Source organism: Spermophilus citellus (assembly GCF_964194105.1).
Source record: "Spermophilus citellus genome assembly, chromosome: 4".
Taxonomy (NCBI): Eukaryota; Metazoa; Chordata; class Mammalia; order Rodentia; family Sciuridae; genus Spermophilus; species Spermophilus citellus.
In genome coordinates, this window is record NC_138185.1 from 41149226 (window position 1) to 41164269 (window position 15044).

General features: G+C 37.5%; 1 protein-coding gene across 2 annotated transcripts in view; it reads left to right on the top strand.

The window, feature by feature from the left end:
- Nucleotides 1-15044, top strand: part of MACROD2 (mono-ADP ribosylhydrolase 2) — a 2040087-nt gene that overhangs the window by 1833869 nt on the left and 191174 nt on the right. The gene's annotated exons all lie outside the window — the stretch shown is intronic.

Below are 15044 nucleotides of genomic sequence, written 5' to 3' on the forward strand. Positions count from 1 at the left end.
TATGTGATTGCTAATACATATGATATACATGCCCTGCCCTTAATGTGAATTTATGGTTATTTTATAACCCCTCCATTTTTGATTGGAATGAATTTTTCCTGGCTTACTATATATTTCCCTAAACTGGCACTTGCTAGTGCTCATAACCCTTCCTAACGCAAAATAATAATAGTTCTGAATAATAATAGTTCAGTCATTTTTATATGAATCTGAACCTTTTTGTTTGGGGGTTCTTTAATCCCATGTTTGTGATTGTATCATAATTGAGAATCTACAACAAAATGTATGAGAAAACAATAAAAGTTAAAGTAGAAGAGATCATACTGAAGATATGACACAGGTGTAACTACTCCTCTAGGAATAATTGCTGACATTTATGGGCTCTTTCCTATTAGCCAGACACACCTTTCATTTCTTTACATGGGCTAATCAATTCATCTTCTAATCAGTTCTTCTAAGAACTCTAAGAACACAATACAGATTGACCCTGTATTGTGATTTCTATTGTTATGGTTTCTTTTTAATGTGTTCTTAAGGACACTTGTGTAGGAGACCCCTGACTTGGGAGAAAGTTAGTTTCAGATGGATGTATTGGGTGAGACATCATGAGGAAGTGAAACCAAAATGTATGATACAGAATAAATTGATTACTTAGAGGTCCAGAGAGGTTAGGGGTGCTATCAGGAGGCTAATGGAAGTTTTTGGCAGCATGGAGCTCCACTAACAGGGGGAGTAGGGAGAGACAGACAGTCCGTGGGACTGTGCCTTCATTAGGGTCCACAAGTGTTATCCCTCAGGCTTTGACACAGGGCTTTGTGGATGGGCTAGTTTAAAGAAAATGTCCATGAAAAGGTAACTTATTTACATGACTTTGGTGTTGGCCATTAGATTTGATCATGGCCAGCATTGGTGGGATATGTTGGGTTTTTAGGTCAGTGAAATGAAGAGTGAATATATCCTATCACAACCACCCACACAGGGAGTGGAGGTTTTAACTAGGCCAAAGATGATGGGGTCTAACTGGGTTTCAAACAACTATGACAGGCTTGAAAATGCATGCCAAGGCAGTTACCGCATTGTACAATCATTGTACAGCCCTACTTTTTAGATATGTTGGAATATGAGGCATACTTGAGGAAAGTGTGGCATATAGCTACCAACCAGCAGAACTGCATTTTAAAATTGAGAATGACATCTGTCATTGAACAAGTGATAATAGGTTCATTTTCTCAGAGCATCATCAGAGAAGGCTGAGGTCAAGTTCCAGGATGCCTTTGGAGGGAGCACTGAGAAAGTCCTGTCCCTGATTTCATCTGCTGCCCATTATTTTTCAAAGTGGCCATGCTCCTCTTTCTTCCAACTCCTATAAATGTCCTCATGGAAACTTTTCTCATGCGAATCAAGTTGGTATCTTATCATGGATCCCAAAATAAAATTCTATCTAAATCATCCAGGCAGCATGGCAGGTGAGCAGGTGAGGGATAATGGAGTAAGCAAAAAGACCTTATAGCATGACCACAGGAGAAAATAGAAAATTGCCTACATGACATTAGTTTTTCTAGTTCTGCTAAAACAAAGTCCCATAAAGCGAGTGCTTTAAACAACAGTAAAACATTTTCTCACAAATTCTGGAGGCTGGAAGTTCAAGATCAAGGTATGGGCAAGATTAGTTTCTTCTTAGGCTTGTAGATACCTGTCTTTTCACTTGGCCTTTCCTCTGAGTTGCCTGTGATCGAATGTCCTCCCTCTTCTTATAGGAACACCAGTCAGATGGAATGAAGACCCTCTCTCATGACCTTATTTAAATTTCATTGCCTTTTTAAAGGCCCTGTCTCTTAAATAGTCACTTTATGAGGGACCAGGGGTTAGGATTTCAACATATGAATCTTGCAGGGTGAGGGAATGACTCAGCCCATAACAGTGCCCACCATGGAAATGCGGTGGGAACCTCAAAGGAAAGAAATCAGCAATGATTTTTTTTTTTTTTTTTTGCAGCAGTTTTATGTCTTGCCGTGGGGTGAAGCACATTTGACTTTTTCCTTCCAGATGTATTATTTGGAAGTAGAGCGTGGCAGCTTTATGGAATTATCATACACTTTGGTTGCAAATAATTTATAGTTACAGTGCACCATTACATGGCCTAAAGCAAATAATATTTCTGTGATTCGACTCGGAAGTCTCTTTGTTCTTTATATAAAAGGTTCCTATTTTTCAGTGTGCAGAATTGTGTGTAGTTTTTATTAAATGTAAGGGGGGTAAAAGTCCTTATCTGAAATATGGAAGTCAATTTTTACTTAAATCCTAATAGAGAACTTGGGGATATTAATTTTTCTCATAATAACAAATAATAACTTGACAGTTTTGTAACAATATCAAAGAATCCTGATGTTGGAAGCTTCAGAGAGAGCCCTTTTGGCCCTTTCTTTAAGGGTAATCATGCACTTGTTCACTGCAGTGGTTTCCCATTATGAATGACTTTGCCTTCAGGGAACATTTTAAGACATATCTGTTTTTCATAAATATGGTAGAGAAAAGCCTACTGGTTTGTGGTTGGTAGGAGCCAGGGATGTTAATACACAATTCTACAGTGCATAAGACAGCTCCCCATAATAGAGAATTATCTATCTATAAATGTCATAGTACAGAGATTGAAAAACTCTGTCTACTGTAACCACCATTCTCTTACCATTGAGGTCACTGAAGCTGTCTTTGCATTTAGACTGGATTTATTTCAAAGGGTTTCCCTACTGGTGCCTTACCCAAATTTCTTTGAATAGTTGGATTTGGAACCTATGCATTGACAATACCGTTCTTATACCAGAAGAGGTCAAGCATTGTGCCAAACAGTTAAAACACAACATTAGCAAGTAATCAAGTATCACATTGCCATGGTCATAGCATCCAGAAATTCAGAGGAAAATACACATGAGGAACAGATTGGTTGAGGCAAGTTTCACAAAAAGCATGACATTTATAGTAATCTTTAAAAGATGAATGATGCTGAGAAGTGATGCTGAGTGTTATATAAACGACACAGAGGAAGAAGGACAGTTTGTATTACAGAAATTGTGAAATAAAGTAGGATGCTTATTTCCAATTTGTGCATCTCTGAGTAGTTTGATGTTCCTCCTCTTCCAATAAGCAGTCAGAACTACGAGCAATTTTTGGAGTGAAAGAGAAGCATGATAGATCCTATACAGATAGTGTCTATTGTATGCCTAAGGATGGTTTTACCTAAGATTGTTCAACTTTACAATAGTTGCAAAGTATTAAGCTTTTAATAGAAACTAAACTTCAAAATTTGAATTTTGATCCTTTCTCTGGCCAGAGATACACAGTATGATGTTTCCTCATGAGGCTGGGCAGTAGCAGTGAGCCATAACTCGCAGTCAGTCATGTGACCTAACAGGTACTCTACAGCAGACCATAGCTGGTTTAGGATGTTCACTAGGCTCAGTGTATTTAGGGTTTTGGGGGATTGAGATATTTTGAACTCACAATAGGTTTATCAGGATGCAACCCATCATAAGTCGAGAAGCCTCTGTATTTAAGAAGGATTATTTCAGTCCATGAGTTAAAGACAGGCCTTCAAACAACAACCCTATGTAACAGAATCATCATGTGCCTTCATGGGGATGGAAGGCCATGAACAGAGACTGAAGAAAAAAAGCTAAGTTGTCCAAAGTCACATCGTTGGTAAAGAATGGCATCAAAGCTTTTCAACTGTGCAATTCCTCTTCCTATAATGGTCCAGAAAACACGGATAATTGTGCAAAGCACCTTATCTGTCCCAAAAATCCCCTATTCCTTTCACAGTTATGTGCTAGAGCTCCTGTCACACTAGTGTTCCTCCAGTTATATAATGCCCTCCCATGGGCTCCCCCTCCTCTGCTCACTTCCTCCTTCCTCACCAGTTTTCTAAGAACAATGATGAAACACAGGGTGTGGAGGGCCCTGGAGATTTTCTTTCTTCTTGCCAAGTCAGTTGCTGTTTGAAGACAGCAGCTTGAAGGCACTGTTGATGACAGGGTGAGGAATTTCTCAGAAATATAATCAATGACTAGTGAAGAGTTTGACAGCCAAAAGAATCTATGGGGAAAGGAAAGACGCTGCCAGGTTTGTCGTTGCAAGATGTAGCTTCTAATCCTGTCACAACCCCAGAATTTGTGGCTTTGTGCATTTTGTTTTTCTATGCTTCAGTCTTGTCATGGGAAAACATAGTCATGGGCCAATTCCAAATGTAATGAATAAGAATGTAAATGAATATTCAGGTAGGTATCTAGACCATGCATAATAAATTTTAAAATATCTACATTTATTGTTTTTAAAAAAATTTAAAGTAGGCAACTTAACTTTTGCGATCATTGTGTAAAAAAACCCATAACTTCTTATTACCAAAGTAATGTTGGTACATAGTAAAAATCAGATGAGCAAAAAGAAAAAAAATGCAGACCATTTCCTGTCCTATAATTCAGAGATGAATTATATTTTATGGTTTATCCTTCTGGTCCTTAGAAATTAAAAATGCAAACAATCAGAAATTCATTCTCATAACTTGCTTTTGTCATTGAACACAAATCATGAACATTTTCTTTTCGAGTCATTATATATTCTTCCATAACATATAATTTTAATGGACCCAATGCTTCCCCAAAACATACTTTATTAAACTTTGGAATCTTTTTTTGTTTGTTTGTTTGTTTGTTTTTTGCAAATGATCCTGTATTTGTTTATAAGCAACATTTTAAAAAACCATCTTGATAGATAAATATTGGTATCATTCGTATTTGTTAATACTTTCTGAAAGGTGGAATTTCTTTTCAGATGCCTACAAAACCCAGATGCTTTTGCTAGTAATTGTCAAATTGGTCACTCTGTTTGCAGCACTGCCTGCAAATGCTGGGATTTCCATTCACTCCTAGCAACCTGAGCTTACATTCCCATGAACAGCAGATAAGACCTTGGTTTTCTCCTGCTCTTCTCAATGGTTCACATTCTCATAATGTTATCACTTTTACACATGAAGTAAGGTAATTAATGGATAACCATGTGCAATTCTTTGGCTGCTAATTTGGTCTATCCATTCCAGTTACTTAATATATCCACAAATTTCTTATTTGAAATTACTAATTATATCATTTATACACTTTTCTTGATTATTTCATCTTTGACTTACAAGATGTCTTTAAAGGTCCTTAAACCTATCAAATATGTGTTACCAATAGTTTATCTGTTCATTATTTGTCTTTGTCATATTTTTATTTTATAACCAACAAAGAAAAGAATAGACAGATGAAAGAAAAGTGTAAGGAAAGAATTAGAATTGAGAAAGGAAAGAAGCAAGGAAGAAGTAATGGAAGAAAAAAGAAGAAGAAAATTTTCTCTCTCTCATTAGTGCATCAGAGTTATATATAGTAGTTGGGTGCATTCTGACAAAATCACACATGAATGGAATTTTATTTATTCCATTTCAGTTCCCAGTCCCTTCTCCTCCCTTCCCTCCTCCCTCCCCCTACTCTCCTTCCTCTACTCCACTGGTCTTTTCACTCACTTATTTCTGGTTGGTGCTTATAGATGCACATTAATGTGGAATTCACTGTGGTATGTTTATACATGTACATTGTGTAATTTTGTTAAATTTATTACGTGTTTCTTCCCTTTTCCCAACCCTCCTCTTTCTTGATCTCCTTCTTCTACTCCACTGATCTTCCTTTTATTTTAATGATATCTGATTTCACCACCACCACTCTTTCCTTATTTTGGTCTAGTTTTCACATATGAGAGAAAACATATGACCCTTAATTTTCTAAGTCTGGCTTACTTCACTTCCCATGATGTTCTCTAATTCCATCCCTTTACTGACAAATGCCATAAAGTCATTCTTCATATGGCTTAGTAAAACTCCATGATGTATATCTAACACATTTTTTTTCATTCATTCATCAATTAATGGGCATCTGGGCTGGTTTCACAACTTGACTTTGTAAATTGTGCTGCTATAATCATTGAAGTAGTTGTGTCACTGTAGTATGCTAATTTTATTTCTTTTGCATAAAAACTGAGGAGTGGTATACCTGGGTGATATGGTGGTTCTATTCTTAGTTTTTTGAGGAATCCCCATTATGCTTTCCATATTGATTATGCTAACTTTCAGTCCTTCCAACAATGTGTAAGTGTACTACTTCCCCACATCCTCATAAACATTTATTATTATTCACATTCTTTACACCATTCTGATTGGAGTGAGATGAAACCTTAGAGTAGTTTTGATTTGTATTTCCCTGATAGAAATGTTGAACAGTTTTTTCATATATTTGTTGGCCATTTGTATTAATGAAAAAGTCCTTTTATAAAGTAGTGAAGTAAAAACCAAAAACTCAAAAATGAACTTAATATTAAGCCTATAGACTTGATTCCAGAGGAAACCATTTTATTTGTAAATAGAATTGTTCTGTGGGCTGGGTGTGTAGCTCAGTGGCAGAGCACTTGAGTAGCATTCACAAGGTCCTGGGTTTTATCCCCAGCACCACAAATAAACAAAAGATGACCCTGGACACCCTTCATGGGATATCATCGTATTTAAAATAAACAAATAACAAATAGAATTATCCTTACTTTCTACTCCTCAGACATTTTTATGAAAAGCAATTTGCTTCCTAATTTTACTAGGGGAGACAGTCAAAAAAGTTTCCCCCAAAAAGTTTCTTCACCCTAATACCCAGAACCTTGATTATGTTATATTGCAAAGAGAAATTAAACTTGCAAGTAGAATTGAGGTTTCAGTAGCTAACTTTATGTTAGGGAGGTTATCCTGAGTTTTCTGGATGAGGTCAATATAGTCACTAGGGTCCTTAAAATTGGAAGAGGGGGTCAGAAGAGAAGAATCAGGAGGAGATGTGATTTTGAAAGAATGTTCAGAGAGATGCAACAGAGTTAGTTTTGAAGACCGTGGAAGAGGGTCATGAGCTAAGGAATATAGGTGGTCTCTAGAAGCCAGGCAAATGAATAAACAGATTTTCTTCCAGAGCTTCCAGAAAAAAAAAAAAGAATGCAACCCTACCTGCAGGTTGATTTTTGCTCCCTTGAGAGACTTGTGACTGATAGAACTGAAGATAATAAGTTTGTGGAATTTTAAGCCCTAAATTGGAAATTTACTGCAGATATGATTTTTAAAAAACACACCAATAATCTTTGAATAAGTAACATTCACATACGCATATACAAACACTGCTTACCCAGTCTGAATTGCACTTTTTCTCCTCTAAATGCCATATTGAGTGCATATAAAAACTATACAGATTGAAAGAACTCAGAATTTTCTTCAATTATGAATACTTACAGGGACATGACACATTTGTGCACATTTAATGTGCAGATCACATTGCTTTAGGATTCTACAAGCCATGCTCTCTGTAATGTGACATAAATGAGCTTACTGCCTACTTAGGAAATGGGTGCTAACCATTTCCACTTGATGGGCCTCAAAAGCTACAAACACATTTGCCTTCAATGAAAATCCAGTGAAGTGTTGCTGTAACCAAGCAACCTGGATGTAGGAACAAGCAGCAGGCACAGACAGAAAGCAATCTGTCCCTTCAACAGGGTTGAGTGTGCAGTGAGTGTAGCAAATGCTGATAAACAGCAGAACAAATAAAGACCTGGGAACACAAGCCTTGACTAAGTAGAGTTTGATCTCATTAGAAAAGTCCTAGCAAAAAAAGACAGGACTGAATGCTACTTGGAGAAGGGAGTATACTGCAGGCATCTTAACAGAGATTCTGGCAGGGTGCTTTAGAAAGACCCTTCAAACATCCTGGGTAGACTAATTTCTGTTCTTTAGTTGAAAACATTGAGGCACAAATGCAGGGAGACAGTTTCTTTTGAGGAACAGTATATGAATGAATAATCCCTGATAAGGCTAAGAAGTAAAGATAAACAGAGGAGCTGAAAATCCTGCAACCTATATTCCGCTTGATAGACAGCCCTACTCTCAGGCACATGGCTTTGAAGGGTTGTCTTTCTCATTCTTTATTCATTCTGTGATCCACAGCAATCACATGATTATCCCTATCCTTCTACTGCAACTGTCCTTGTTGAGGTTATTTGAACCTCTTGGATGGGTTGAGCATGGTTACCAAAGCCAGCACATATTTGATTTGATCCTATGACTTCACAGGACCCTTTGAAGTCCTTCTCATGCCTGAGTGAGCAGCAGTTATCTTGATGAATGCCCTGTCATCTGCTTTTCCAGACGTTTGTCTGTGGCTGACTCAGTCCAATCTGGTACACTCACCTGCACACAAGTCACCTCCACTGGAGACCCTCAGACGTCTTCAACTCAGCCCATCCAGAAAACAAATTCAAAATCTGTCCCAATCTTCCCAATTTTCCTCTTCCTGAATCCCACATCTCAGTAATTGGTACCATGGTGTACCCAGTGGGAAAAACTGCAAGCAGTAGGTCCATGCAATTTTATAAGTAGTGCTTTTGATTAATTAATTTATAAATTATTGAGATCTGAGTACTCAATGAGACATGTTTGCTTTTATCTGTTTATTTATTTTTAAAAATTTTCAAACTGGGATGTAGTTCAGTGGTAGAAAACTTGCCTAGCATGCATTAGGCCCTGAGTTTTATCCTCAACACCATAAAAAGAAAAATTTAAAAATAAATAGATTAATTAAATTTTCTCCTACTTCTGTCAATTATCTTATAGAAACTATATTAGCCATTTGTTAGATTCAATGGGTCCAGGTATTCAACTTGATGACAAAGCCAGACTAGGTAAAGATGTTCCCTTATCAGTCTATCTTTGCCTAGTTTCTGCTTTCAAGACAAGTAAGCCATGAGGATTTCCAACATCTTTTTACTATAAGGAAGTCCTGAAAAGCATTTTTATTGCTAATAATATTTTCTTTCTCTGCAAACAAAAAATTTTTCCTAGGATCCATTGGTAATGAAATATCAAAAAGATAAGGAATGCACAAAGAGGCATGTGGTAAGAAATTAAGCTTCAAGGCAGAGGACTTATGAACAGATGAAATAAAGAGCCACAAAAGGATGATGGAATTGCTCACCGTACAGACTAGCTCCTGTGTGTGAGAATCCCTAATTTTTTTTTTTTTTTAGAGAGAGAGAGAGAGAGAGAGAGAGAGAGAGAGAGAGAGAATTTTTTAATATTTATTTTTTAGTTTTCAGTGTACACAACATCTTTATTTATTTTTATGTGGTGCTGAGGATCGAACCCAGCGCCCCACGCATGCCAGGCAAGCACACTACAAGCCACATCCCCAGCCCCCTTAAAATTTTGACAACAAAAATTAGAGATCAATTTTAGGTGTCTGTTCTTTTGTTCCCTTAGGGGTGGAAAGAATGCTTTAGTAGCTCATGATGATAATTTTCCCCTTCATAACACTTTAATTTTTCCATGCTGTCACAGACTTCCTTGAAGTTAGTCTTCATCCAAGAACTATGATAGCAATCTAAGATTCCTGACTACGGACCATGATACCATCCGTCCAGCTGTAAGACAGCAGGGTGATCTTAAAACACAGAAGAAAACATGCAGTATCTTTGTGAAGAGCATAATTGTTTCTCATACCCACCTTGGGCACCCTTTACATTAACACAAGTTACTTCAGCCTTGATGTTCCTAAAGATGAACATCTACTTTTTGGAAAGATCATCCTCCAGTGCAGTAATATCAGTACTTTGCACCAGTGGCTCTGAAGCTTCCCTGTGCATGAACATCAGCTGGAGGGCTGGTTAAAATATAGATTTCTAGGTCTCTCCCTCAGAGCTTCTGATTCAATAAATCTTAAGTTCCACCTGAGAATTTGCATTTCTAACAAGTTTTCAGATGACAATGATGCTTTTGACCCAGAAACTATATTTTTGAGAACTTCTGCTTTTAGAATAACATTCTGTAGAGTTTTATATGAGTGTGCATTTTTGTTTTTTCTACTTTCTCAAAACACTATTAGTATGAGGACCCAGAGGAAAGAAGTAGACATATTTGAAGTCACTCCAAAACCCATGGGATGCTTCATTAAACAAACAAAAAACCTGTGGACTTTATTATCGAAAAATGAAGTGCTTCTCAGAAGGCAGGTATAATGATTACAACAAAAATAATTCTTATTAACTTCGTCTCCCATAAAAGTTGAAATAGATAGTCTAGACTTCAAAATAGCTAACCATTTTCTTATAAAATGGCCTTTGAAGTATCTGAAGCTAGCTGTTACCAAGAACTGGTTATTCATGAGAAACTGTTGGTTTGCACATACATTTTTTATCAAAATAAGAACTTCAGTCATATTTGTGTGTTTTGTGAAGAACTCAACAGGGTAATCTGACACAGAGTGATGCGGTGAATAAAAACAGCATCCATTATGAAATTACCATCAAAGAGGCCCCTTAAAAGGAAATGGAGTTTTACCCTCTGTGTGGTCTCCTCCCGGGAAGAGAGGGGGTATTTTCTGGATTGGCATTTCTGAATGCACAGAACAATACCATCTGATGGATTGCTCTCTGTTTTGAAATGGTATTTGTATTGCCTTGGCTAGAAACCTTTTATTTCATTTTTGTCCTCTAACAAAGAAGTATGATGCTTGAAGAACTGTTTGAAAGGGCAGCAGCTCTGTGCCCACGCTCCATCAGTCTCCTAAATACTTCCAAATTTTGAATGGCATGGCTTCCCATTTCCATGGGCTATCATTTCTTTTTCTTGTTTTTTTTTTTTTTTTTTTTAACACACTGTCTTTTTTGGTGCCTAGTTTTCTTAGAGAGAAAGTTAAAAAAAAAAACTCAGTAGAAATCTGCAGCTTAAATATAACTCAAGCAAGCACATTATATAGAATAATGTTGAGCTGCTGTGGATTTTATTAATATGTAATGGCACATTAGGTGCTTTCCAGACCAAAAGTATTTTCTGCTTGATTTTAATACAAATAATACCAAAATATTGGGTATGTATTTTATAATTTCTTAGTAAATTCCTCTCATGAAAAAAAAAACTTTCAAAGCATGGTGTTACTCTTCACTGCCTAAAGTTGATTAATATTTATTTTCAAAATAAAGTTTATATCCTTCAACTGGGTGTGTGTGAATCAGGAATTTCCAGAAAAGTAGAAAACAGGACCAATAGGAGATATATTTATATATTTAGACATATGTGTACATCTGTACACATAATACATATTTACATATGTGTATATATGGTGTATGTATACATACATAATGTGTATATTGGAGCTATGTATTATAAAGAATGACTCTAGGATTATGGAGTCTCACAAGTCTCATGATCTTCAGTCTGCAAGGTGGAGACCCAGGAGAACTAATGGTGTAGCTCCATTCTGAATCCAAAGGTCTAAGAACCAGTAGAGCCAAAGATATACTTCTATTCTGAATCCTTACAGGCTTGAGACCCAGAAAGAGCCAATGTTTCGATTTGATTCCAGGGTCAGGGAAAAAACAGACATACAAGAATGAAAGCAGTCTAGCTGGAGGGTTTCCTTTTGCTTTATGTTCTATCCAGGTCTTCATCTGATTGTTTGATGCTTACCAATATTGGGAAGGCAATCCGCATTATTCTGTCTACCTATTTAATGTTAATCTCCTCCAGAAACAACTTCACCCACACACCAAAATACTGTGTGAGCGCCTTATAGTGCTCATAAAATTAATCATCATACCTGGTATAGAAGGACCTTCAGTCAGAAACTATCACTTCAGCTGTACTTTCTCATACAACCCCTCTCTTCAGCCATTCAGAGCTAGTTGTATTTCCTTCAAAGCATCTTGACTGTCCACATCCAGGCCTTTGGACAGATGTTTTCTTTTACGCTTGAGTGTGATAACCCTGCCTTGATTTGAGTGTCCCAAGAAGAAAATTCTGAAACAAGGATTCAAATGGAAGTATTTTCTTTCAAAGGAAATCTCAGGAAACACCAGTAGGGGAGTGTGGAAGTGGGACCTGGAAGGAAATGAGAGCAATAGATTACATTACAAACCAATTACCACTGCATATCTGGGGCTCAAGTCCAATGGGGAGAAGGGAGTTAAGGGAGATAGTATGGAACAAGCTTGGGATGTTTTTCAATGAACTTGAGAAGCAAAGGAGCTGGGATACTGATATGCAAATCCTGTCATTCATTTGTGAATTCTGAGCCCTGCAGGGTATCATTTCCCTAATATTTCTTGAGTGGGCTCTAGCAACCAGAGGAAGCTCTCAAGCAGAGGACCCAGGAGCAGGAGGCTGGAAGTCAGGCTGTTATGCACTAAAGTATCAAGGAACAAGGGGATGTAGACAGGGACCTACATTTTCTGGGCATATACTGTAGCCTTTCTTTTCTTCTAGCTAACTTGACCTCAATCATTAAGACACAGATGAAACCTCACCTCTTCTGGAAAAGCCTTTATAGATTTTTGTCTCTATTTTAACTGCCTCTTGTCTGTTTCCCAATAGAACTTCTGCTTTTCTGCATCAGAGAATCTGTTTCATCTGTTTCTTCCAGTTCTGACTATTGTTTTACTTTTCTTTACCACCCACTTTGTGAGGGTAGGGATTATTAACCTGTATTTTCAAGGCCCAGCACAGTTCTTACACATAGTAGAGCCCAATAAGTGATTAAATATAAATAATAATAATAATGACACCATAATGGCAATAATCAGCATCTACTGAATGCTCATTCTATGTAAGCACTTTACACATGTCAGCAACTCTAAGAAGTCAGTACTTCTATCATCCCTATTTTTCAGATGAAGAAACTGAGGTGTATACTATTGTATGCTATTTGCCCAAGATTGCACAGCTAACATGATTGGGCCATTCAGTAAAAATTATAAATAAAATAAATGACATTAGGTACCAAGGACTTATATTTATAAGGCATGTTCTCTATCTCCATAGAACTTATGATCTAGAGATGAGCATGTGGAAGACAGATATATTAACCAAGAAGTAGACCGTGGGGTTTATAGTTATTATAGCTAATTTTAAGCACTTAATAATGTTTCAATAACTGTCCTAGTGTTTTACATGACATTACCTCATTTAGTCCTTATAGCAATTCTAAGTAGAAGGCATTTTTATTATCCCTCTTCACAGATGATGAACCTGATATCAGGAAAACTAGGTAATTTCTCCAAGATTGCATGCCAAGTGAATGGGTAGTTTGAGAACAATATGCAGACCTAAGCCCAAATATCCTTAACATTCATACTCAGGAGGCAATAAAAATAAGGCAAAACAAAAAGAACACTATTCATTCAGACTTGGATTAAACAGATGCTGTAGAAAGCTTTGTAGACTTCCTCTCTGATTTAGCTGTGTCTTGTCTATTTCCAAGTACAAACCCTGCTTAATTCCATCAGAGACTTTAAGCTTGACCTTGAAGGATGCAGGTGAATAAAAGTGGAGAAGAGCATTCCCAGCAAGAGTAAGGCAGGCTTAGGAAGCTACAGGAGAATGCTAAGGTTAGGGTATGTTTTGTCTTCCAAAGGTTTGTGTGCTAGAAGCTTGGTCCCAGTGTAATGGTATAGAGGTGATGGAGACTTTGATAATTAGATCATGGAAGCACTACCATAGAGAGGGAGTGATGTAGTTCTCTTAGGACTTGGTTAGCTTTCATGAGATTGGCTTGCTATAGGAGAGAGACCCTGGTCCCTCCCCATTCTTTTTATGTTTCTTTCACCACATGAGGTCTTCCACATGCACTGCTCTTGTATGAGCTTCCACAACGATGCCCTCTGCCATGTTGGATGCAGCCAGAGGTCTTTACTGGAGGATGAAGAGATATACTTTTAGCCTATAAAACTGTGAGCTAAATAAATCCCTGTTATTCATAAAGATCCCAGCTTTAAACATTTTGTTGTAGCATCAAAAAAGGGACTAAGACAGGTACCTTGAGAGAACAGGGACAAGTAGTTGAATGTTGCCATCTGTGTGGGTGATGACACCGGTGTAACGAAAGTGAGGAAACTAAGAACTAAATAGCTTTGACCTTGAGTATTCCTCAATACTCAGGGAAGGGTCTAGACTTTTCTCATTAGGCAGACGGCAATTAATATATGGCTATGAATCAGGTCAGACCTATATTTTAATAATGAGTTGGCAGCCATATGTTAAAGGGGAGTAGGAAAGGGGAAGAAGAGAAGAGTAGTTAGGAAACTCTAAGATACCTAAAGCAAAGTGTACTTGGAGTCAGACTTAGAGTATAGTAATGTGAACAGAGAGGAACAAACAGGAGCACAGGGCAGGACTTGGCACTGACTGATGATTTAGTCCACTTGGGCTGCTCTAACAAATTTCCATACAGTGAACACCAGAAATTTATTTCTCACAGTTTTGGAGTCTGGAAATCCAAGATCAACATGAAAGCCCAATTCCTTATAGAAAGTGTCTTTGCCCCATCTCCCCACATGGCAGAAGAGGCCAGGGGTCTCTCTTGCAGATGCTTTGTAAGGGCACTAATCCCATTTGTGAGGGTGCCACCTTTATGATCAAACCACCTCCCAAGGACTCACTTCCTAAAGCCATAGCCTTGGAGGTTAGGATTTCAGCACAGGAATTTTGGGGTTATAGATGTTAGACTGGTGCTGGATATGGAGGCCATTCAAGGTAAGATGTGGTAGTATGCCCTAAGTCCAAAAGAGCACGTGTTGTCTACAACGCAGAGGAATCACACATCCTACCCTACTTAAAAGGGTCACACTGGAAGATAAGGGGACTTACATGGGAATGGTTCAACCACTAGGGGCACTTGAAAGCATAAATGTTTGGATTTACAAGTGTAGCAGAGTGGTGTTTTCATGGCGCCATACAGGGATTTAACATGTGTCTGTGTTTAACATTCAACCAAATATTGATGTCTGCATTTCTCTGATACTTGAGATAAGAGTGCACACCTTTAATAAACGTAGAAAATGTGAAATTTAAAGTCCATAATTCACAATTCTGGAGAATTAAAATGATTTAGGTGACCATGCATAATTTGTGTAAGTAAAATGAATTACTGAATATTACAACTTATTACAAA